Genomic DNA, 26811 nt, shown 5'->3' on the forward strand with positions numbered 1-26811 from the left:
CTAATTGCTGGCTGTTAGAACTCAAAATCATGTACATACAAAGCTGCTGAATAATTAATTTCTACCATCTCACTAAAGATTACAGGGGTTTCCCCCCTTTTTTGGTATCCATCAGAACCACTTTTTAGTGAATAGAAGGGGAAGAATAGGTACTCTCATGACAAATCTTGGAAATAGATTTTGACATTTTTCAAAAAACTAGATGGAAACCTTCTGAGAGAAACATTGGTAAACTGGTAAAGTTAAACTTGAAAAAAGTCAATATGAGATCATTTTTCTCTTCTCATTACAAGAGGACCTCAAAGAGGGCTTTACTTCCTTGCCTTCAATTTTCTACATCATCTTTTTCCACCCCCTCCCCCACAAGAACTGATTTTCCAAGGCACATTTTCAATGTGCACAACATCCTACACAAGGAACTGGATTAATCTGAGGTACTACTTACACTACAATGCTATTACCTGGAAAGCTCAGGTTATAATTTTTGGCCATGTCTTTCTCTCAGGTTTCCTTTAACTTGTAGTAGGGGAATGTTGACACGGTTATAGTCCCAGTGAAAACTGTTGGACTTGTGGGCCGTGCCCAGCTCTAGAGAGAGAAAGCTGTTGGCATTTTGCCTCAGGGACCACCTCCTGGCATTCACAGGCATGCAGAAGCTGTGTGCTTGCCATTACATCCCTTTATAGGGTTCACCTTACTCTCTCCTAATTGCTAGTGGCTGGTGCATAAAGATGGACAGAGCTATGGTCTCACTTCTTTGATGCCCTCTTTGCAGCACTATATGGCCCTGAATCTAATGGCTGTGGCATATAATAACTTTAACTCAAGAGATCTTGGTTCAGTTCCTGGGTCAGCCACAGATTTCTGTATAAACTTCCCTGTGGCTCAATACCTCAGTTGCAAAATGAGGACACTACTTCCCTCACAGCTCTGTTGTGAGGGTAACATTAATTAATGGTTGAGGTCCTTAGATATTATGGTCATATAAACAGAGAGCTAGTGCTTAAAAACTAGACAGGCAGAGTTTGAACCACAGTCCAGGAGACTGATCAGCTCTCAAAGGGTGACACCAATGTACTTGCAAGAATCAAAATATTTAGCTGAAAACTTGGCATCTCTAAGATCAGATGAATGAACCAGAGTTGAGTGTATCGCTGAATGGAATTTAGAACCATTGTTTAAAGGCTACACTATGTAAAAACACAGCCTTCCCCAAGGGATGTCCAGCCAGGGAAACTGAAATATTTCACTTTGTGCAGTTCTCATTTCTCTGCTAAGACTATACAATAAATGAATTAATTCCTCCGACTTCCACATTTATTTAACATAAGTTTTCTAAGTGTGCACTCACCATAAATATAAGTTGATTATTTTACACTGAATATACTTCAGAGGGGTGGGAGCTTCCATGATTCAGGAGACTAGTAGTAGGACAAAGAACCTTTCAATCTAGATTACAGGTTCAAGCCCAATCAAATTGTTACCACCTGATTGTGAAATAAATGAATGGCCTTGGCCACTTCATGGTGGACAGGAAATCCACTGTTATAACTGGCACTCATTGGCAGACTTGTTGGCAGTCTCAACAGAGAGATTCGGGACTGAACAGGTGTGGAAGCTGAGCTGCTCTCTCACCTTAGCAGACAATCGCTCCAGGTCGAGGTCGAGGAAACTGACAGAGAAGAGTGGGGGAGCTTGTACTAATACCATCTCTTCTGTGGATGATGCGCCCAATCCAAAAATGATTGAAGTTAGAGGGAGTCTTTCCACTGACTCCAATGAGCTTTGGTTCCCACCCAGAAGGAGGCCTTTAACTTTTCTAAGCAGTCAATCTAGCATTTTTCACAACTATAGCAACATTATTTATTAATTATTATGATATTTAGTAGCTGATTTGCAGTAGTGTCTAAAAGCCCCAGCCTCATGGTTAGGATTGCCAACTTTCTAATTGCTGACAACTGGATGCCCCTGCCCCACCCCTGCCCCACCTCTCCCTCCCCAAGTCCCCCCTGCTCTGCCTCTTCCCTTGAGATCCAGCCCCTGCCCCACCTCTTCCCCCAAAGCCTCCCCCCTGCTCTGATTCTTCTTCCAGGCCTGCCTCCACTCACCCTTCTCACCCCACCCCACATCGCTCACTGCTCTTCCCCCTCACCCTTCCTCATAACTGGATCCTCTCCACCTCCTTCCCTCCACCACCCCCCACCCTTCCTCTGAAGCTGCTGCCTGCCTGCCTGCCCACAAGATGCAGGTAGGAAGCAGCCCCGGCTGAGTAGGGTTCGGCACAGATTGATGACCCAGCCAGCGCCTCCCCCCGCACCCGCCCGTGGTAACTGGACTTTTAGTGTCCAGTCAGTACCTCTGATCAGACACTGCCAGGTCCCCTTTTTGACAGCACATACCAGTCAAAAACTGGGCACCTGTCAATCCTACTCATGGTGCTGTGCAATGTACAACATGTAACAAAGAGATGTCTTTGTCCTGAAGAGTTTGCAATTAAGACATAGCAGTAATATAATGGTTGCCATTGTTAATAAATCCATAGTTGCCAAGGTACCAACAGAATTTGCCAGGTTACTGGCAGCAGTTGTAATAAGAGTCAGACTTCAATGGTCTGCTATAGAAGAGACACAGTGAGTCTGATTGTCATTTTCACTAGGGCCCCTTTATATGACCCTGCCAGTGGGCATACATATTTGCACTCTTGTTAAGGCAGTGAAAAGGTAACTGAGAGTAAATGAAAATCAAGTCATGTGTGTCCTGATCCACAGAATACTGAAGTCAGGAGAAAAATTTCCATTGACTTCAATGGGCTTTGGATCAGGCTCATGAGAGACCTTAGTTTTGTTCTTCCTTGTTCTCTTGATATGAAATAAAATAATTCTGACTGAAAATATATAGTTGCACTTTGTATATGGAAAAATGTGACACTCAGTACCTTGCAGGATTGGCTCCTTCGAGCCAGATTTGTCAAAGGAGACAGTATTTGTTGTCTTGTAAAATTAGGAATAGAGTGTAGAAAATCCACTATGCAGCACGAATCAGAAACTGCAGAAAACTGCCCTTCTCTTTGGAGACTTTCTTAGATTTGTCTCCATAAACACTAGCCAGAATAGCTTTTATTTTCCTCCATGGATTGCCTTATGCATCCATGGAACATTAGTTAAATTGAACCTATATAAATTTTCATTTTGGATTATTGAATGCAATTTTCTTTAATCAGTATAATAAGAGAAAAATTACATACCTTGATGAGACCAACTTATATCATCTCCCTGAACACACTGGTCTTTTCTACTGATTATTTTCAATCATCTTAAAAAGCATTATCAAGCAAGCTACTGGAGTGTAATAGTCTTAGTTTTGACTTTATTCCTTTATTTCATACATGACATATTTTCAACCATGATTTCTGAGAGCCGGACCACATGAAAGGATTTTTGTGACTGTTCCAAAAGTTTGTGGCCTATTTGTTCACTTACAGCCATCATGGAAATAGTTATTCCCTGACTGTATATTTTTATGTTTTTTTTTTTCCATCTTGTGAGCAAAGATGAAAGAAGAACCTAATTATTTCAGGATTAAATTTCTTTATGTGAAATACATTTCTCTGTGACTTTGAACATTGGCAATACAGATATAATAATTCTCATCTACAACATAGAGGTTGAGAAGATGCAAAGAGATTTACAACATACTTATATATACATTGTCTCCCAGTAAATAAAAGGAATATTATAGAAAGTGCTAATTAACTTTTGCAGTGTGAGCAAACATTGTTTAATTATTTTGGAATTTTAAGGAAAGAAACAATTTTCTAAATTGTAAAAAATAATTTCATGAGCCTTTTGTCCCGCATGTCAAAAAATAGCTAAACATATATGCCTTTTGATGAAATTTCCTATTTTTCATAAGAGAACTTCAATTTTTGTCAATTTTTGACAGTTTTTGTCACAGAGAAAACAAATAATTTGACATTTTTATGAACTCCCCCATAGTTTGACAAATGTTCTGACAAAAAGTAAATTCATAACATTCTTCGTTTTCACTGACATTTGGGGCGGGGGGTAATAAAACATATTTCTCAACAAGCTGTAATGGAAAACTCTCTTGCTGATCCACAGACTATTGAAGTGGAAGACTATTGAACCTGGGCCTGATCCATGTTCCCATCTCCCATTGAGTTCAACTGAATGCTGGAGATACTCAGAACCCTGCATAACCTTTGATATCAATGGACCCATCCTCAAATGCATTCTGGCTTTAAACATTCCTGGAGTAAGCTCCCCTGTGGCAAGTTTACACCAGTGCAAGGCATCTGTACTAGGATTTTATATCCATGTAGCTATATCTTTGCCTAAATACTCCTGTGTAAATAAGCCCTAATTATTCACTAACAGCCAACTCGTACTTACCTCACAAGTAGCCTTATTAATCACAATGAGGTGAGACTACAAATGGCGTAGTAAGGTACTATCCATGATAAGTAGGTACCACCACATTTTAGGCATCTACCACATTTTAGACATCAGAATTAATTTTTTTCCTCTTGGCATGTGATCATCTAGACTATAGAATTTGTTCTAGTACCTGGATAAAAGCAAATATATTATCACTGCAAAATAATGTGCAGATGCATGCATTTTGCCTCAAAATTCTAGTATTCACACTTGTCTGATTCTCTGACACATTTTTCATAGTACAAATGCAAGATTTTATTTGAAATGTAACATTTGCTTTTATAGTAACCTTTGCCACCATCTTCCTCCTGATCCCAAGTAAAGGCTGTTTCTTAAGGGAGGAATAAGTATCCCAATTCCTTATAATTTACCATTTCTTCTGCAATAGCTAAGATGGGGAGGGTTGGGGAAATCTAAGGGAAAAGGTAGGAGAGCTGTTTTTTTTAAGATTCCTGTAAGTTCAGTGCCAGCACTTCTCCAAGAATGGAAACCAGAGCTGCAGTTTATCTAGAACTTTTTGAATGTGAGTCACTTCTACAAACCCCTGAATCTTTGATTCTTCATTTGGATTACCTGCAATTGCCTGCAAGTGTTTGGATGCACACAAGTACCATTTCCATACAATCCTTTCAAGATGAAAGAGTCACTGGATGTCAGATTCTATCTCAAACCTTCTGAAAATAATATTTATAAGCCTATTGCAGTACGTGCTTACATTCAAAGTCTCATATTCACAATGTAGGTCATTGTCACGTAGCAAATGAATGAGCATAACAGTAAAAGAAATCTATAATGCTCTCTTGTGGGTTCAACATGGGGTGGAGAAAGAAAGAGAGATACTGGATTAATTCCACTGAAACACTGTGGTGAGTCATTGTTCTTTAGGTGGATCAGTATGAATTGAGTCTGGGATATTCTAAAACATACCGTTACTTTCCAGAAGGCAATGAGATATTTTGGTGGTGTTGCTCAAACCATAATAGTTGCAGTTGTCAGGATATCCATTACAGATCACATCTCCATAAGAATGCTCAGCACTCAGATATGCCAGTACAATCATTTTGGTATTTTAGGAGGAGGTGAGATAAAACTCATAATTACAATTATCCCTAGCTCCATTGTTTATTTTTAAAATTCATTTACAATCCAATCTTACAGAATGCTGGGTGCCCCCATTCCCTTTGACTGTAATAGAATCTGAGAGCTCTCAGCATATGGCAGAATCAGCCCTTTAAATATTAAAATGACATTATGACTATCAGGGTATGTCTACACTACGAAATTAGGTCAAATTTATAGAAGTTGGTTTTGTAGAAAGCATTTTTATACAGTCGAGTGTGTGTCCCCCCACACAAATGCTCTAAGTGCATGTAGTCAGCGGACTACAGTACCGAGGCAACAGTCGACTTCTGGAGCTTTGCACTGTGGGTAGCTATCCCACAGTTCCCGCAGTCTCCACCGCCCATTTGAATTCTGGGTAGAAATCCCAGTGCCTGATGGGGCTAAAACATTATCGCGGGTGGTTCTGGGTACATATTGTCAGGCCCCCGTTCCCTGCCTCCCTCCGTAAAAGCAAGGGCAGACAATCGTTTTGCGCCTTTTTTCTTGAGTTACCTGTGCAGATGCCATACCACTGCAAGCATGGAGCCCGCTTAGCTAATTGTCACCGTATGTCTCCTGGGTGCCGGCGGACATGGTACTGCATTGCTACATAGCAGCAGTTTATTGCCTTTTGGCAGCAGACAGTGCAGTATGACTGATAGCCGTCATCGACGTAATCCTGGGTGCTCTTTTAACTGGGCGCCTGGGCAAACATGGGAGTGACTCAGCCAGGTCATTTCCCTTGTTTCATCTCATGGCAATTGAGTCCTACCGGCAGTGCACTGTCTTTTAATCTGCAGCTAGCAGAAGACGATGGCAGTGGTCTTTTAATCTGCAGCTAGCAGAAGACGATGGCCAGTAGTCAGACTGCACCGTCTTCTGCCGAGCACCCAGGAGGTGACGATAGCTAGCGGTCGTACTGCACAGTCTGCTGCCAGCATGATGTATAAAGATAGATGAAGTGGCTCAAAACAAGAAATAGACCACATTTGTTTTGTATTCATTTTCTCCTTCCTCCCTCTGTGAAATTGACAGCCTGCTAAACCCAGTTTTGAGTTCTATCCTTGAGGTTTTGTGTTGTATCCTTGAGGCGGCCATTCAGTTTCTCGCAAAGCCACCCCCTTTGTTGATTTTAATCGTCTGTAATCCATGTTGTCAGTCGCCCCTCCCTCCGTCAGGGCAACAGCAGACAATCATTCCGCGCCTTTTTTCTGTGCAGACGCCATACCACGGCAAGCATGGAGCCCGCTCAGATCACTTTGGCAATTAGGAGCACATTAAACACCACACACATTATCCAGCAGTATATGCAGCACCAGAACCTGGCAAAGTGAAACGAGGCGAGTAGGCGATGGCAGTGCGGTGACGAGAGTTATGAGGACACAGACTTCTCTCAAAGCACATGCCCTGGCAATGTGGGCATCATGGTGCTAATGGGGCAAGCTCATGTGGTGGAACGCCGATTCTGGGCTCGGAAAACAAGCACAGACTGGTGGGACTGCATAGTGTTGCAGGTCTGGGATGATTCCCAGTGGCTGCGAAACTTTCGTGGAACTTTGTGACTTGCTTTTCCCTGCCCTGAGGTGCAAGAATACCAAGATGAGAGCAGCCCTCAAAGTTGAGAAGTGAGTGGCAATAGCCCTGTGGAAGCTTGCAACACCAGACAGCTACCGGTCATTCGGGAATCAATTTGGAGTGGGCAAATCTACTGTGGGGGATGCTGTGATGCAAGTAGCCAACGCAATCAAAGATCTGCTGATATCAAGGATAGTGACCCTGGGAAATGTGCAGGTCATAGTGGATGGCTTTGCTGCAATGGGATTTCCTAACTGTGGGGGGGCATAGACGGAACCCATATCCCTATCTTGGCACCGGAGCACCAAGCCAGTGAGTACATAAACCGCAAGGGGTACTTTTCAATAGTGCTGCAAGCACTGGTGGATCACAAGGAACCTTTCACCAACATCAACGTGGGATGGCCAGAAAAGGTATATGACGCTCGCATCTTCAGGAACTCTGGTCTGTTTCAAAAGCTGCAGGAAGGGACTTTCTTCCCAGACCAGAAAATAACCATTGGGGATGTTGAAATGCCTATAGTTATCCTTGGGGACCCAGCCTACCCCTTAATGCCATGGCTCATGAAGCCATACATAGGCAGCCTGGAGAGTAGTCAGGAGCTGCTCAACTACAGGCTGAGCAAGTGCAGAATGGTGGTAGAATGTGCATTTGGACATTTAAAAGTGCACTGGCGCAGTTTACTGACTCGGTTAGACCTCAGCAAAACCAATATTCCCACTGTTATTACTGCTTGCTGTGTGCGCCACAATATCTGTGAGAGTAAGGGGGAGATGTTTATGGCGGGGTGGGAGGTTGAGGCAAATCGCCTGGCTGCTGGTTACGCACAGCCAGACAACAGGGTGGTTAGAAGAGCACAGGAGGGTGCGGTGCGCATCAGAGAAGCTTTGAAAACCAGTTTCATGACTGGCCAGGCTATGGTGTGGAAATTCTGTTTGTTTCTCCTTGATGAAATCCCCCGCCCCTTGGTTCACTCTACTTCCCTGTAAACTAACCACTCTCCCCTCCTCCCTTCGATCACCACTTGCAGATGCAATAAAGTCATTGTTGCTTCACATTCATGCATTCTTTATTAATTCATCACGCAAATGGAGGATAATTACCAAGGTAGCCCAGGAGGGGTGGTGAAGGAGGGAAGGACAAGGCCACACAGCACTTTAAAAGTTTAAAACTTGTTGAATGCCAGCCTTCTGTTACTTGGGCAATCCTCTGGGGTGGAGTGGCTGGAGGCCCCCCCACCGCGTTCTTGGGCGTCTGGGTGAGGAGGCTATGGAACTTGGGGAGGAGGGAGGTTGGTTACATGGGCTGTAGAGACGGTCTGTGCTCCAGCTGCCTTTCCTGCAGCTCAACCATACGCTGGAGCATATTAGTTTGATCCTCCAGCAGCCTCAGCATTGCATCCTGCCTCTTCTCATCATGCTTCTTTCAGCTTCAGCCCTCTCTTCAGCCCATCACTTACTCTCTTCAGCCCGCCACCTCTCCTCCCGGTCATTTTGTGCTTTTCTGCACTCTGACATTGTCTGCCTCCATGCATTCATCTGTGCTCTGTCAGTGTGGGAGGACAGCATGAGCTCAGAGAACATTTCATCGCAAGTGCCTTTTTTTCGCCTTCTAATCTTCGCTAGCCTCTGGGAAGGAGAAGATCCTGTGATCCTTGAAACACATGCAGCTGGTGGAGAAAAAAAAGGGACAGTGATATTTGAAAAGACACATTTTATAGAACAATGGGTACACTCTTTCACAGTAACCCTTGCTGTTAACATTACATACATAGCACATGTGCTTTCGTTACAAGGTCGCTTTTTGCCTCCCCCCACCACGTGGCTAACAGCGGGGAACATTTCTGTTCAGCCATAGGCAAACAGCCAAGCAGGAACGGGCACCTCTGAATGTCCCCTTAAGAAAAGCACCCTATTTCAACCAGGTGACCATGAATGATATCACTCTCCTGAGGATAGTACAGAGAGATAAAGAACGGATGTTGTTTGAATGCCAGCAAACATACACTGCAATGCTTTGTTCTACAATGATTTCCGAGTACGTGCTACTGGCCTGGAGTGGTAAAGTGTCCTACCATGGTGGATGGAATAAGGATTCCCTCCCCAGAAACCTTTTGCAAAGGCTTTGGGAGTATATTCAGGAGAGCCACGAATGCCAGGGCAAATTAATCATTAAACATGCTGGCTTTTAAACCTTGTATAGTATTTTAAAAGGTACACTCACCAGAGGTCCCTTCGCCACCTGGTGGGTCCGGGAGGCAGCCTTGGGTGGGTTCGGGGGGCACTGGCTCCAGGTCCAGGGTGAGAAACAGTTCCTGGCAGTCGGGAAAACCGGTTTCTCCGCTTGTTTGCTGTGAGCTATCTACAGCCTCCTCATCATCGTCTTCCTCGTCCCCAAAACCTGCTTCCATGTTGCCTCCATCTCCATTGAAGGAGTCAAACAACACGGCTGGGGTAGTGGTGGCTGAACCCCCTAAAATGGCATGTAGCTCATCATAGAAGCGGGATGTTTGGGGCTCTGACCCGGAGCGGCCGTTCGCTTCTCTGGTTTTCTGGTAGGCTTGCCTCAGCTCTTTAAGTTTTATGCGGCACTGCTTCAGGTCCCTGTTATGGCCTCTATCCTTCATGCCCTGGGAGGTTTTCACAAATGTTTTGGTATTTTGAAAACTGGAACATAGTTCTGAAAGCACAGATTCCTCTCCGCATACAGCGATCAGATCCCATACCTCCGGTTCGATCCATGCTGGAGCTCTTTTGCGATTCTGGGACTCCATCATGGTCACTTCTGCTGATGAGCTTTGCATGGTCACCTCTGCTGATGAGCTCTGCATGGTCACCTGCAGCTTGCCACACTGACCAAACAGGAAATTGAAATTCAAAAGTTCGCGGGCCTTTTCCTGTCTACCTGGTCAGTGCATCTGAGTTGAGAGTGCTGTCCAGAGCGGTCACAATGGAGCACTCTGGGATAGCTCCCGGAGGCCAATACCGTCTAATTGCGTCCACAGTACCCCAAATTCGATCCAGCAAAACCGATTTCAGCGCTAATCCCCTTGTTGGGGGTAAAGTAAGGAAATCGATTTTAAGAGCCCTTTAAGTAGAAAAAAAGGGCTTTGTCATTTGGACGGGTGCAGGGTTACATCGATTTAATGCTGCTAAATTCGACCTCAACGCCTAGTGAAGACCAGGGTTTAGTAAAGCAGTTACTGAAAGTCCCTCCCCGCCCTTTAGAATGGTGGGACTTTGCTTATTAGCACCATAATTCTTACCTAACACAGAACACACATATTCACTGAGTGAATATACTATAATGTTGTCGACACCTTTAGGGCCTGATTCTGTAAGGTGCTGAGCAGGGATAGATCCATAGCTGGTGTAAATTGTCACAGCTCCACTGACGTGAATGGATTGGATTCAATGGCGCTATCATGACAAATTGCATCAGCTAAGGATATCCTCCTCTTCCCTGCCCCATATTGGCGTCAATAGGATTTGAGGCAACGCAGCACCATGCAGGATTGAGTCCTTAAAATCAAAGATAAAAATCCCGTCTCAACCTATAAGTAATACGTGCTCAGAATTAATATTCAGAAACTGTTTAGAGCTGCATAATGAACACTGCATAATGTCCTTCATCCTTCTGACAGAATCACTGCATACACTGTTGTGACATTGACACAATTTGTCTCAACCCTGCACAGAATTCTTCATGCTTATAGCTGATTACTTTTCAGACTATTTATCTTTGCTGCATCCAACTATGTCAAGGTACAACATGCAGGCATCGTGCACCAAATTGTGCATCTATATGCATTCTCATAACAGCCTCTGTGAATGGCATCAGGGAGTGAACAGAGATTCCAGAAGCAAAGCAGAAAAGACTTTAATAAAATTATTGGGTGCATTAAAAAGAAACTTTATAAATATGAGGTGGATAAGATTTTTGTGTCTTTTTCTTCACTAGGATGTGAGATGAAAGGCTAAAAGGTTTAACTTTAAAAATACTAGAAATAAAAGAAAAATAATCTGTTTGCTTTCTGCTTTAGAAATATCAGAAAGGTCAAATCTATCTGTTTTTCCCTGAATTTGCTAGAAGGTTTTCACACTTATCTGAAGGGCTGAGGGGACTGAATCTTTGATAAATAAATCATTTCTACTAAGTGGTCAGTAGGCTCTGGAGTTAAATAGATGTTAACAAAAACGGGCAAAAAACAATTGAAAATAGTGGCTAAAAATCAATTCTCTTTTCATTTGCTGAAAAGTCTGAAGTCTTTTTTCTCCTGCAATGGCATAATGTCATTATTTGTCCCCTCACTGTAAAGTCTTCCAAGGTAAACTAGATCTAAATTTCAGATGTTAAAAAAAAAAAAAAAAAAACGGAACAAGTCCATCCTTTTTCTCTTTTTCTTTTCAAGGCCATTTCTGAAGTGTATTTTTGTTGACGCCTATTAAGAATCCATGAGAGATTAAACATAATTAATGTTAAAGTAATACTGAGTCTGTGACCTGCACTTCCAAGTTAGGGAATTCCTATTCATTTGGTGTATCTCAACATATCATAGAAGTTTGAGAAACACGCATGGTCTTTATACTGTTAAGTGCTTAATACTTTAGATCCTGCAAACATGCACTTTAAAACATGTAAGAGGTCCCATTGACTATGATGGAACTACTCACATCCTTAAAGTTAAGAATGTGCATAAGCTTTTACAGGATGGGAAATAGGCGTAACAGATGACTCAAGATAGACAGAAAACTTTAATATGGATTTAAAAAATTATTATCTATGTAGGTTTTTTCTATAAAAGCCTTAACTTTGTTTCATACCTAATATATTATTACACACAAAAAAACACATTAAAGGACATTTAAGTTGAAAAGTCAAAAGTTAAGAGTTAGCCTTTCAGATATGCACACACTGCTCCTGCTGTCAGCTAATCAGCATGCCTGAAAATCAGGCCACTTCTTCAGGTAACTAAATGTAGATTTGGGGCTGGGATTTTCAAGTATGCCTAAAGGAGGTAGGCACCCTAGTAATATTTTCTTACACATCTAAGACTTAATCCCATTGGCCCTCCCTCTTAATTTTTTGGATCCCTTTGAAAATTCATGACCGTGAAATCCTGGCCCCACTGAAATCAATGGCAAAACCTCCATTTGATTTTGATAACACCAGGATTTTACTCTAGATGTCTAAGTTTAGGCATTTGGGTCTGAAAATTTTCTAGGCAAGGGGGTTTCTCTCAGGGCCGGCTCCAGGCAACAGTGTTCCAAGCAGGTGCTTGGGGCGGCAGTCAGAAATCTGTTCCGCCTGCCGCAGCGGAAATTCGGCCACAGCTTCTCCCCGTTGCCGACCGCGGCGGCAAATGGGCGTCAGCTTCTTCCTTTCATCGTCCATGGCGACAGTTTTTTTCACTGTTTGGGGCAGCAAAAACTGTAGAGCTGGGCCCTGATTTCTCTTCCTCCGACTAGTGATTTCAATAGGAACAAAAATCACACCCTAGGAGATAAGCATTTGACTTCAGTCCATTTAAGGCAAACCACTGCAGGCTAAGACTTCGACAATAAAAGTTGGACTGTGGAGACCACTGTAAAAATTGTGGGGCAATTCTATGCAATGAGTTTCACTGAAGTTTTATTATCCCTTTCCTGGACAGCAACCAGTCTTGTTGATCTCTGCTGCCACCCTGTGTCATTCAGCTATCTGACAGCCTGGTAATTTCAACTCTTTACTAATGGCATATTTTCTGTGACTGTTCAGGACGAGATAATTCACTGCCCCATTAACAAGGGTCATTGGTATGCGAAAGTGCACATGTAATAGCACCTGACATCCATTCAGATGAATTCAACATACATATGACTGCACTGAGGTAATCTGGTTTCAGATGCCAGTATGTGTCTCAGTGTAAAAAATGTTAACGTTTTTCATCACATGAAATGCAAATGAATATTTACTTCCCACAGCTACCAGGCACAATCACAAGATATTTTGTCAAATAGATATTTTCTGGAAGATTGCAATCTGATTTTATTGTAAATTCACAAATGGCAATGATGGATAAATACAGCAGTGCTGTTTATTCCTATTTACAATTCAAGATGTATAATTATTTTAATGGAATTTTACTTAAACTGCAAACTCTTTGGGGACAAGGACTATCTTTTCATTATGTGTGTGTGCAGCACCTGGCACAGTGGGGCTCTGATCCTTGATTATGTCTCTGGGCACTATTGCAATACAAATACTAAACAACAATTTCTTCTCATAAATGATATTGTCTAATTCTGTACCTTATGCTGTTCCTCTCTATTCTTTTTTTATTCCATGCACATCTAATTATGCAGATATAGGTATGCTTTATTGGATAAGGAAAAAAAGGTGTTGGATATTTCCCCACAGGACAAAGCTGTATTTCTGCCTTTTTTGCAATGCCTGGAAAGCCCTTATGGCAAAAGTTCTTTCCATTCAACCATACTATTCTGCTTCTCCCAGAATGAATTTGTAAACAGTAGAGGATAGTCCATTCAGTGAAATGAATTGGCATCCCTACCACATTGATGCCTTTCCACATGGGAATGGGTTTTGTGGGTGTAATCAAGGTTTTCCTCCATGTGAAGCTGACACCAAAGCTCTCAGATTCTTCCTGGTCTGTGGCTCTCCCCATATCTGTACTGACCACAGCATGTGGCTTTTCAGTGGGTAACACTGACCCACACAGGGGCATCAGCAGTAAGGATCAAGCCCTCTTGAGCTTAATACATTAGCCTCTGCCGCCTCAGCTAAAAGACACCTGTGTGTTAGCCAAGGTTGTAGGAGGCTCATTATTCTCTTCCGGGCCTAGCAACCACTAGAGGGTGACAGAGCATCACTCTGAGCAAGCAGGGGTTACATACTCCCCCTGGGCATGGCAAGCAGCAAACAGAGAGAGTTTGCCTGGGAGTTCGCCTGGGTGGGGGGGTTCCCACAGAGGGTTTGGGGTTTTTTTTGTTTTTTGTTTTTTCCTTTCAGGCTTCTGTGAGCAGTAAATATAACATCCAAAGAGGCTCTTAGAAGGAAGACATTATGGATAGTGAGCAATAGGCTGCTGTGACCTGCACAGGATGTGTCATGTTTGTCTTTCTCCCAGAGGATAGAAGCAACTTCGTCTGTACAAAGTGCAAGCTGGTCTCCATATTGGAAGAGAAGGTTAAAGAACTAGAGACCCAAGTATCAACCCGACGTTGCATCAGAGGAAATGAAGATTTTCAGATAGAGGTCAGCATTTGGTACAACAGACACAGCATGCTGAAGAATCTGAGAGGGCAGTGCAGAACAGGGAAGAAATGTGACCTCCAGAAGAAGAAAGAAAGAGGAGAACCCATGTCCAGTACTCATTTTCAGATTCTCTGCACAGGTACTATCGTGGAGAATGATTTGGAAGAGTCATCTGAGGGAAGGGCTCACAAGAAGATCAGAAGGCATGTACTGCATTGTCCTAGGAATGGGTGTTCCGTGACCACTACTCCCAATAGGAGGAGACAGGTGGTGGTGGTTGGGGACTCCTTCCTAAGGGGAATGGAGTCATCCATCTGCCGTCCAGACTGGGAAACTCGAGAAGTATGCGGTTTGCCTGGAACTAGAATTCAGGATGTGATGGAATGTCTGCTGAGACTGATCAAGCCTTCAGACCTCAGACCTCTTCCTACTTCTCCACGTGGGCACCAATGATACTGCCAAGAATGACCTTGAGCAGGTCACTGCAGACTATGTGGCTCTGAGAAGAAGAATAAAGGAATTTGAGGTGCAAGTTGTGTTCTCGTCCATCCTCCCTGTTGAAGGAAAAGGCCCAGGTAGGGACCATCGAATCGTGGAGATAAATGCGTGGTTATGTCAGATTCTTCGACCATGGAATGTTGTTCCATGAAGAAGGATTGCTAGGAAGAGATGGAATCAATCTAACAAAGAGAGGAAAGAGCATCTTCATAGGCAGGCTTGCTAAGCCAGTGAGGAGGGCTTTAAACTAGGTTCGCCAGGGGATGGTGACCTAAGCTTGGAGGGAAGTGGGAAAGTGGGATACTGGAAGGAAACACAAGGAGGAGGGTACAACAGGGGAGGCCTCCTGATTCATACTGAGAAAGTAGGGCAATTGACTAGTTATCTTAGGTCCCTGTACACAAATGCAAGAAGCCTGGGAAACAAGCAGGAAGTCCTGGCAAAGTCAAGGAACTATGATGTGATTGGAATAACAGAGACTTGGTGGGGTAACTCACATGACTGGAGCACTGTCATGAATGGGTATAAAATGTTCAGGAAGGACAGGCGGGAGAGGAAAGGTGGAGGAGTTGCACTGTATAGAAGAGACCAGTATGATTGCTCAGAGCTTCAGTATGAAACTGGAGAAAAGCCTATTGAGAGACTTTGGTTTAAGTTTAGAGGCAAGAGCAACAAGGGTGATGTCATGGTGAGTGTCTGCTATAGGCACCAAACCAGGAGGATGAAGTAGATGAGGCTTTTTTTGGACAACTAACAGAATTTTCCAGATCACAGGCCCTGGTTCTCATGGGGGACTTCAATCACCCTGACATCTTCTGGGAGAGCAATACAGCAGTGCGCAGACAATCCAGGAAGTTTTTGGAGAGTGTTGGGGACAACTTCCTGATACAAGTGCTGGAGGAACCAACTAGGAGCCATGCTTCTCTTGACCTGCTGCTCACAAATAGGGAAGAATTGGTAGGGGAAGTAGAAGTGGGTGTCAACCTGGGCAGCTGTGACCATGAGATGGTCTAGTTCAGGATCCTGACAAAAGGAAGAAAGAAGAGCAGCAGAATACTTCAGAAAAGCTCACTTTGACTCCCTCAGGGAACTGATGGGCACGATCCCATGGGAGGTTAATATGAGGGGGAAAGGAGTTCAGGAGAGCTGGCTGTGTTTTAAAAAAGCTTTATTGAGGGTGCAGGAATAAATCATACCAATATGCAGAAAGAATAGCAAATATGGCAGGTGACCAGCTTGGCTTAACGGAGAAATCTTCGGTGAGCTTAAACATAAAAAGGAAGCTTACAAGAAGTGGAAATTTGGACAGATGACAAGGGAGAAGTATAAAGATACTGATCAAGCATGCAGGGGTGTAATCAGGAAGGCCAAAGCACAACTGGAGTTGCAGCTAGCAAGGAATGTGAAGGATAACAAGAAGGGTTTCTACAGATATGTTAGCAACAAGAAGAAGGTCAGGGAAAGTGTGGGACCCTTACTGAATGGGGGAGGCAACCTAGACACAGATGATGTGGAAAAAGCTGAAGTACTCAATATTTGTTTTGCCTCGGTCTTCACAGACAAGGTCAGCTCCCACAATGCTGCACTGGGCAGCACAGTATGGGGAGGAAGTGGGCAGCCCTCAGTGGTGAAAGAAAAGGTTAAGGACTATTTATAAAAGCTGGACATGCACAAGTCCATGGGGCCAGATGCAATACATCCGAGAGTGCTGAGGGAGTTGGCTGATCTGACTGCAGAGCCATTGGACGTTATCTTTGAAAACTTGTGGTGATCGGGGAGGGCTTAGTGACACAGATCCTGACAGACATAAGTACCATCCAGCACCAGGTAGCCATGCAATTAAAATAAAAAACAAGAGGGATGGATAGACAGCTGGAACACGTGAAGATGACAGAGTGGGAGGTTGTAATGGGTAATGTTTAAATTTTACTCAGAACATGGCCACACTCTGAGCCCGAGGTAGGTGGGACCAGCCACTATTATCAACAAGATCAGTCCATGCGTTTATCAGACTGAAATCCCAGGTAAGCATGGAAATAATACCAAATGGTTTCATTCCAGCCAAATGAAGGCTTGAAAGGGCACTGGAACTGGGAACGCGTCCTAATACATGTTCTCTGTTTCTGCCGTAGGAGTCCACTTTTGTCATCTCCTCCATCGGCTAATGTTGTGTCTGACCATTGTATATAGTGTAAATGGAGCTTTCTTTGTGAAACCGGGGGATAACTTCTATTGTAATTATGAAACTGCTGTATTTACCCTGGAAACTGCGAGCCAAAAATTTATTAGGGTTTTCCATGATCAAAGCCTTCGGACAGCTTAACCCCAATAACCCTATTCAATTATCTATCGGGACCTAAATATGTTTGATTGTGGGTCCTGGAGAAGGAGGATTACCAAGATTCTAGAGTGGACCAGGGGTTAGGTTCCTATCTAACTACTGTCAGAGATGCTGGTCCAGTAGGGCGAATAATTCAAGTCCCAAACGCATGTGTGTGGGAAGTCACTAACCCACAGTTAAGGTGCTCTGGTGAATTGCTCACCAACAGCCCTTCTAAATGTATTTGTTTTTCCTCCAATTTAAGTCCCAGCATCCAGGAGGGGCCTCTCACCATTAAAATTTCCCTGAGTTTGCAGTTTTCCCATCCTAAGTAACAATTCAGACTGCATACCCCGGTTCATTCTATCTTAAGTTAGGTTAATTATAGAGGTAGTTTACCTCATTTCTGTAATAGGTCTAACAATGTGAATGGGTTTTCTCGGTTCAAACCCAAAATGAGTTCATGTCACGATGTTATGGGGACATTGACATTCTCACCAACACCAACAAATCTGGAATGTGGTATTTGGTAGGTCAATATGGTACTATACAAACGATAGAGGTTACTGTCATCTCAATGCCTCTAATTAGCCACATGGGCCCTGTTGTGGTCAATGAGAACTTAAGGCGACTACTAATCTCAGACCTCGGGTACTCAATGAGGAGGGTTAGTGTCAACATGCAAACCCTAGTAAGCATCATAGAGCCCAAATGCTTTCCCTTTGTAAAACCTGTTGTCCAGGGTTGGGAAGCTTGGATTCGGGGTGCTGAGCCAAGGTATTGGTGTCATGGGAAAAGAGATCTTGCTGCCAAGATCATGGGTGGTGTAGGAGCAGGATTAGGTTTGGTAAACTCCCTGGGTACTGGATCTCGGGTCTTACAGGTCAGTAATCTGGGTCAAGAAGTGGCAACCATTAGCCAGCCACTGTCAGCAGCTCTAGACAAAATAGGAGACCTAGGTACAATATGGCTGATGTAATCAAGGCCTGGTATAGTGCCCAGAATAAGGATGTCAGAAGGATCATTAGCAGCATAGACGGTCTCCAGGGAAAACCTCGTGGGCGCTGGCATACATCCAGATACAAGTCTGGCTGCAAGCAGTATCCAGTGGTATTTTGAGATCAGGATTGCAGAGCTCCCTATCAATTGAGATAAGGAACATCATGCTCAAGGATGTTTCCTCCTTTGAGAGGGAACATGATACTTGGTGGGAACTCCTGGACTTTATATACAATCCATGTACAAAGGTAGCGACCACCAGTGTATTTACAATAATGAATGCCACCACAAAGTGGGCCTATCCCTTTCTTCCTCTTGGCATTAATGTCAATGGCATCACCCTGATGCCAATATATGTGCCAAAGTGGGCAGTTCAGGAGGGGATAGCGTATCACGCAGTAGCTGTTGGTTCATGTCTATGGAAACCCAACCAGGGATACCTATGTCTAACTGGCGTATTCTTAGGTGTGCACATTTGCTTAAATATCGACGAAGGCAAATGCCATTATGAATTGCAGCCTCAACCTGTTTCCCATTTCAAGATAGTGGTCATTAATGATCATTGTGTATGTCTCCAGAGTTCTTGCAAAACATTTATTGTAAATACCTTTTATACTATAGATAATGACATCCACCCGAACTTCTGCTTATGTTTTGTCTTAACATAGAGGTGTGTGATGTTTCAATCGGAAAGGATGACAACTAGAGCCATTCAAACTACATACTATCTTTATGACCATGTCAAATTGGTGAGTCTGGGACTAAACATCTCACTTATCAGCCGACTGATGGAGCACCCAGACTTCACCAGGCATGTCAATGAGGTTGTAGGACCCGTAATCAGCTATGCTTATCGTTCACCACTCGTCAGAACAAATAGAAGCGGTTCTCAAAAGAGTGAAGAGGGCAGCGGCTATAAGTAATTGGTGGAAATCTCTGTTCACTGACCCCACCAAGGTTGCTGAATCCTGGCACATATTGGTGCATCCTTTTACGATCTTGTTTTCTTTGCAATTTGTTATGTTTTTATTACATTTGTCACAATTCAGGTGGGCTCACAACAATTTCAGAAAGGTAGACAAGAAATCCAGGTGTGCCACCCTACCTGAATGTCAGCAAGGTATGTCGCCATCAGATCCCGATGTTTGAAGGAATGATTGCCGACAAGGCGGGGACTATAGGGGCAAAATTTCTGATTTAGCATTAATACCCACAAGCCATCTTGAATTTCTGGCAACAACAACTAGGAATCCATCTTGGATGCCCTTCCCACTCCTCAGGTATAGTTTTCCACCCTTTCTACCAAAAAGGTGGGAAACAAAATAACCATGTGACATGCAACAGCAGGGCATATAAGGGCTAGCATGCCAGAAGGACGGGGCTGCCCATCAGAGTGGCAGAGTGCTGGACCACAGAAGTGTGTTCTACTCAGGTGCATAAGCCAGAACATCGCACCTTAGGGTTGCGGGAGGATTTAACACACTTGCATGCAAGGGTGAGCTGCTAGCTGCCACCCTCTCACCTGGATCTTACTTGCAGCCACACCGATGCAGGGTAGGAGAAAGAAGAATCACCAGCATCAAGCAGAGTTACCACCTACCTGTTGCCTGAGGTCCACTCCTCACCCCGCTGAGTCACCTGGTCTGTTCCGGACCCAATCTGCATCATGAGATCGTGAAGCTCCAGACACAAGCTGCAAGAAAGGTAGAGACCTTTCAAGTTCCCCATACCTCTTACCTGGGACCCATCTTGGAGAGGGAGTAAACCCTTTTTGGTCACAGTCAGTATAGTTATAGTGTCATCTTTACCCAATTACCTTACTTAACTGTGTTGGCAGTCCTTTACAGCATATCCCGTTTATTTACCTTGTTTGACTGTTAGTCTAATAAACATACCTGCATTTTACTCCAACATTCCCTTGTTGGTTTTTATTTTGGGTGATCTTAAACCCTGATGATAGATGAGGGCTGGGAGACAATTATCTTGACTGTTCTCCGACCTTCCTAAAATCTGTCAACACTGGCTGGGATGATTTAGTTGGGGTTGGTCCTGCTTTGAGCGGGGGGTTGGACTAGATGACCTCCAGAGGTCTCTTCCAACCCTAATCTTCTATGATTCTATGATTATAAGGGCATCCCTGAGCTTCAGAGACTTTTCCAGTTGAATTGCCTGAATTCCCTGTATGGTTCACCACTTGTAATGCCAACCCACACAGGAGTGTCAGCAGTGGGGAACAAAACTAAATGCATGAGCTTCTACTGCATGAACCAAAAGACACCATTCTCTTAGCCAAGGCTTTAGCTGGCTCATCAATCTCTAGCTGGCACAATCACCGCTAGAGGGGGACAAAGTGTCACTCCAAGCAGGCAGGGGTTACAAATGCCTTTGGGGGAATGCCCTCCATAACCATGTCTTTGAGTCCTCAGGTTGGTATCTCTACCTCCACTCAGCTTCCTCTGAGGTTAGAGGTTTGGCTTCTTCCTTCCAGAATGTCCTGGAATGCTTGATCCCAAATAACAGTCTCTAATGCCAAACTGTCTTAAATAAAAAACAGTTTAAGGTAGGAAAATAAAGAAAATATCTAAAACCAAATAGAAATTAATTGAATAAAACATCACTATACAGAAGTCTAAGCAAAATCCAGCTACCCAAGGTGAATCATGTACCTATTCTCTTGTTTAAACAGGATTAAATTTCTTACATCTTCATGACCTGAAGAAGAGGTCCGTGTAGCTGGAAGGTTTGTCTCTTTCACCAAGAGAAGTTGGTCCAGTAAAGGCTATTACCTCACTCACGTTGTCTCTCTTAACTCTTCATGGTCATTCGCCCCTTTCCCAGACCTCAGCATGGCATCTCTCTTAGGCCCTGTCTGCATTAGAGAAATATCCACTGGTGTAATTACTTTGATGTATATGTATATACCAGGTACAATCCAGACTAATGAGTAGCTGTGTCAACCCTGCCCTCTAACCTGAGGAGCCCTTTACAATGCTTTGCTGCTGTAGCCTCCAGTCTGGACTGCTCACAAACAGCCTCCAGAATGCAAGTCACTCCCAGTTATGTCTGTGTGGGCTGCAGCCAGCCAGACACACCATGGCTCTTACCAGCTTTGGTTATACTGCAGGGTGACCTCAACACACGCTCAGTCTTAGATTTCCCAACCCCAGAAATGTATGTCCTGTATTGCCCAGCCTTCTCCTGGGAAATGCAAGTTTACATAAATTCCATTATTGCTTTAATAGAAATAATGTGCACATAACTTGCCAGCCCAAATGGAGTTTCCCAAACACTTCAATTTAAAAACACTGGATTAGATAAAACAATAAAACAAGTTTAGCTACAAAAGATACATTTTAAGTGAGTACAAGTAATGAGGCATAAAAGTCAGAAATGGTTACAAGAAAAATAAAGATAAAACGCACTTGGTGCCTAGCTTAACAAACTACGTGAAACTCAAAGCCAAGTTTTCTCACAACATGCTCTCAGCCGTCTTACTGACCAAACTTCTTAGGCCAGGACCTCTTTTCCCTAGAATCCAACAAATGCTTCCTTTGTCTTGTAGGTTCAGGTGCTGTGAATGTGATGGGCAGGGAGAGAGAGGGGAAGATGTCTTGGGGTGTTTGTCCCTCCTTTTATAGTGTCAATTTCCCTCTTGAAACACGTTTCCAGTTGAGATTCAGGATACAAAGAGTCTAGAGGGAAGGATGTTCTCTGCTGCTTTTTCCTCACCTATTTGAGTGCTCTTTGTTTCCCTTCCTTCTTGATGACTCTATTTACTGCTTAAATGCAAATTAAGCAGAGCATCACATTCCTTTGTCTGAGACAGACCTGTCTGGCATCCTCAGTCTGGAACATGTGTCAAGAACACAATAGAGTGGAATTGTCTAACTTCACAAACAATGTTGTCACACACATTTTATCAGGACAACAATGGCCAGCAAATTATGAGTTTTCAAATGATACCTCATAAGGCATACTCTGTACAAAGAGTATTACAATAGCATGTAGGATGTGGACACAGGAGTAAACTATATTACAAAAACTCAGTTAACAGAATGGTAAGGTTGCAAAGTCACACACTTAAAGGATAGAAAATGCCAGAATTAAGGTTGTCTGTGCCATCTTAATTCACCCCCCTTGTGCATATGCATTTTGATATACTCTTTAATTATATGATCACACACTTCCCTCCCTTTCCCCCCCACTCCCCTTGCACAGGACCTGCCTCATTCAGTGCACAGGAGGGAGGGTGCTCACTTAATGGGAAGCTATTCAATATTTATTTTCATCCTTATCATTCAGTGAATGATCCCGGACATTATTTACTGCATACCATTGAAACTCTACATTGCATACAGAATTAAGTTGATTTATGTCTTTCTATGCTACTCTTCACTGTAGTATCTAAATGCTTCACAAACATTAATTAACATATCTTCACAACACCCCTGCCTGTAAAGTAGACGGTTATCTGTTTTTAACAGATGGGAAGCTGAGATTAAGACCAAAATTGTCAAGAGTCCACTAATTTTGAGTGCCTCACTTGAGATACCTAGGGCCTGATTTTTCAGAGTACTTCGCATTTTTATAGCACTTTCTATGTTCAGAGTACAGCTCTATTGGACTACAGTAGCAGTTCCATCAAATTTCATTTTGAGTTTCAAGTTTAAACAATCTCATTGAAAAGCCCAGTCAAAATCACGGTTCATCTAGTTTGGTCGGGGTCAAAATTCTAAACTATGGATTTTGTATGATTTCAATGCAATTTGTATCCCAAGTCTGATTATCTTAAAAGAGGAATGTAAATTGTGCATGCAGAAAATGGTTCCAGCTTTCAGGGAAGACACTTACAGGGACTTGGAGTCTTTACCATTTTGAACCAGTATCGAATTTAAATCTAAACAAATATGCTAAGGAGATATCAGAAAATGTGTGGCTTGAACACAGTTGATTTTGCTTTTTACTCATGGTCAATGCTAATTATATTAATGAAATGTTCATCTTGGTCAGAAACAAAATAGTCAATAAGGTCACCACAATTGTAAGAGAAAACACTCTTGTGAGAAAAGGAATGTTGAGATCAGGAGTATAGATAACAAGAAAACAAGGGTTAGGAAGAGGGTTTGTCATGAGAGAGGGTGATAACAGCAATTTTAAATGAGATGGGGAAGATAAAGTGTATATGGAAGTGATATAGCTATATAACAAGGAAAACTGTTTCTGTGATAATTCTTTATGCCACAATATGGAACACAAGCCCTCTACAGGGTTAGTGGAATAACAAATCAGTGTTGCATTTATAAATTAAAACTGTTTATTGTATATTGCAAATGTGGGTGAATTGTTCACTGTGTTGAAATACTATCAGCTGACCTCATTCTTTCCTGACTTACACCCTCTGTGACGCCACTGAAGTTAATAGAACATAAGTAAAAGTAGCAGTGGAACTATGTAGAAATCAGAACAGTATATGGATAAATAGTTTTAGCTCTCCCAAAGCTGCCAGAAACAAAATTATGTCTCAAGAGCTGAAAATATGATTTATAACTAAATATATTAGCAGTGCTACAAGCACGGAATGTGTGGACTTTAACGCAAGACACATGTGCTCTGTTGCAATGTACCTCCTTGAATCAATGCATGGAAATTTGAGAGTGATATATGACTGGGAACTTTATTGATCGAGTCTGTACTAGCATATATCCTTTCCCCATTGTCCAGCTGAGTAACTCAGGTGGCAGTTTGGATCTCCACAAAGGAAAGGAGAGAGAAGAAATGCTCTTCACACAGACCCAGAGCAGAGCGTCTCTGCTGCCAGCACTTCAACCTAAAGGTCCCCTCCACAGGTAAAAAGAACAGTGGCTTTGCAATGTGGAGGAGCCAAACTTCCCATTCACAACTACCCAGGAAGCCGCTAGGGAGCTGGGCTCTGGGACATGCAGAATTTATATACTTTGTGCCACCTCTATCAATCCATACTCTACCATTTATGCGGCCTCTTGAAATTCTGCCCCACTATTGGTTTCTCCACAAGCAGGCACTCCATACCTGTGGAGGAGAGGGTAGAATTTTCCCTGTATGAGTATTCACATGGAAGCAACTTGTCTCCCACAATCCTATCCCAGCATGCACTGGGCTCAGTAAAACTTAGGATTGGTTATGTAGGAGCAGACTCTTCTTTGATAGTTCCAAAGTCTCAGTCAGAAATCTAGAGAAGTACCCTCAGAACATTACAGTGGGAACAATAAAAGAAAAAGCTTCTGGCTATCAGAAATATTTTTAATAGTGAATCACTGCAAATGGGAGTTTGGTAATTCCCTCCCCATTTTTTATGTTTAAAATACGGCTAAATTTGGCTGAGGCTGCCTAAGACCAAAATTTTTAAAATCAATTGTATTTTAATCTCTTACTAAACTCATTATCCAATTATCCTATTAATCTTCGCTAAACCAGCTCTCCCATGAGAGATTATTCCCAGCCTTTTTGTGCAAAATTGGTAGTTTTGGTAAAACTCAAAACAAAATTAAATTATGCATTCATTTGAATTCCCAGCTGGAGTTAACCTCTTCAATTTTGAATGATGCTTTAGGTACAGTTGGAAAATCCACATTAATCAAAGGAACAGATGACCAAGAGAGCTTGTGGAATCCATGTCATTGGAGGTTTTTAAGAACAACTTCGACAAACATTTGTTAGGGATGGTCTAGATCAGTGGTTCCCAAACTTTAACAACCTGTGAATCCCTTTCACTAAAATGTCAAGTCTCGCAAACCCCCTCCTAAAAAAATGAATGTTTCCAGGGATTTTCTCCTTTACTTGAGTATAAATTAGAAAAGCAGTGATCTTGGAAATATAAAATTTGTTTTTATGACATTAATTACACACTATTTATTATTAATTATTATTTATCATTACATTATTCTTATTACATTATGAAAACAGCAACACTCTTCCAAGATCTCACTTTCATAGCTTGTATCATTTTGAATAAGCCTACTATAAGACAAGGCTCCTATGTTTCCTCAAAGAGTATCAGATATGAAACAGCATGCAGGTATTTAAGAAGCCAACTCAAAGAGTTCCTCCTACACAGGCATTCAGGTCTTGAGCAGTCCAGGCAAACAACGCACATTACAACAAAGATTAAACTTGTTCTTCATAATAATTTTGAAAACAATACTAGCTGCCTATTTAATTTTAAAAACAGAAAAAAAAATCCACCTCCCTTTCCATTTTTTATAAGGATTCTTGAAGTTTAAATCTCCTCAGTGTGATAGATATGCTTGTTTTGATCTGTTTAGCTCTTGGAAGTCCAGGGGCTCCAGGCTGCTGGCCCCATGCTGCCCAGGGTCCCTAGGAACAGCTCTGTCCGCCATTAGGGAATTTTTTCCCAGAAACCCCCTGTAACATTTTGCAAACCCCCAAGAGTTCACAAACAAGCATGTCCATAGCTCTATATGCCAGCAGAGTCTGTTTCCCAGTGTTCGGTTCCCAACTCTGACACTGCAGAGCCTTTACCCATCTCCCCCTTCCCAGCTCTGATGCTGCAGAGCCTTGCCTGTGTCCCTATTCCCCATTCTCATTTCCCATTCCCCATTTTCCCTATTCCCACCTCCTCCTTCTTAGCAGGCCCAAATACACCTGCAATGCATGCCCACAGTCCCACCCCTTACCACTTAAGGTCATGTTCCATTTTGGGTCTGGGGTCTTCATCCCACCCCTTTTGCCCCCCATGGGAGCGGTAAGGAGTGAGGTTGTGCTGCTTGGTCTTTTAGTGTTTTATACCTCCTGCCCCAAGCCCCTTTGCCCCTCCCGACTGGTTGCTTGACTTTGCCTTGAGATAGGGGTTGAGGCAATCTTAAAGTGTGCTCTCAAGTAACACTAACTGCTCTGATCTGTTCCCATTGTACTAACAAATTCAGCTGATTAGGCAGAAACAACAACACAGTGTCTTTTTCTCTTGTTTACACATTTTAGTATAAGAGTATCAAAAAGTCAAATCCAAAATTCTACCCCAGGATAACAAACAGACCTATATACTAACATCTGTCACACAAGAATTATTGTGCATCTTTGAGATCTTGCTAGCTACACAAGGAGAATAAAATGCACTGAAAGGAGAATGGGTAAACAATATATCTATATTCTTGACCCTAAGCCATGGATCCAACTTGAGCCTTCAAGTTTCCAACATCCATAGAGACAAGCTTCCTATGAAAGAGTCTTTCAATTTCTCATTCATCCTCATTCCTCATAGAGCAGGGGTGGCCAAACTATGCCTCACTAACCACATGCATGTTAAATTGTGACTCGTGAAACCCCCCACACCACTCCACATTCTCCACCTACCAGACTGGGCTGGGGGGAGCTCAGGACCTCTGCCTTGTAGTGGTGTGGTGAGGTAGGGGCTTCTGTCCAGCAGGTTGTGGGGGTCTTGGGGCTTCTGCCCTGCCGGGGTTCGGGGCTTCAGCAGAGTGAGGAGGGATGGAAGCCTCAAGTCCCAGCAAGTGTCTCCTGTGGGGTGAAAGCCCGGAGCCCCAGCAGGCACTTCCTGAGAGGCAGAATCCCCAAGTCCTGGCAGACGCGCCCCAAGTCTTAAACTTCTGA

The 26811-nt window shown here is 43.0% G+C and overlaps 1 long non-coding RNA gene across 2 annotated transcripts in view; it reads right to left on the minus strand.

Annotated features, from left to right (window-relative positions):
• Positions 1-26811, minus strand: part of LOC122459044 — a 58420-nt gene that overhangs the window by 17479 nt on the left and 14130 nt on the right. Inside the window, exons 1-2 of one of the 2 annotated variants that reach the window (XR_006279476.1) lie at positions 20906-21032; positions 19727-20738 (exon numbers count right to left, since the gene is read on the minus strand). This is a non-coding gene — a long non-coding RNA (uncharacterized LOC122459044). Of the gene's footprint in view, positions 1-19726; positions 21074-26811 lie in introns of those variants that run through there. The other variant, XR_006279475.1, reaches the window with a different exon arrangement.

This window comes from Dermochelys coriacea, chromosome 2, assembly GCF_009764565.3.
Source record: "Dermochelys coriacea isolate rDerCor1 chromosome 2, rDerCor1.pri.v4, whole genome shotgun sequence".
NCBI classification, from domain to species: Eukaryota; Metazoa; Chordata; order Testudines; family Dermochelyidae; genus Dermochelys; species Dermochelys coriacea.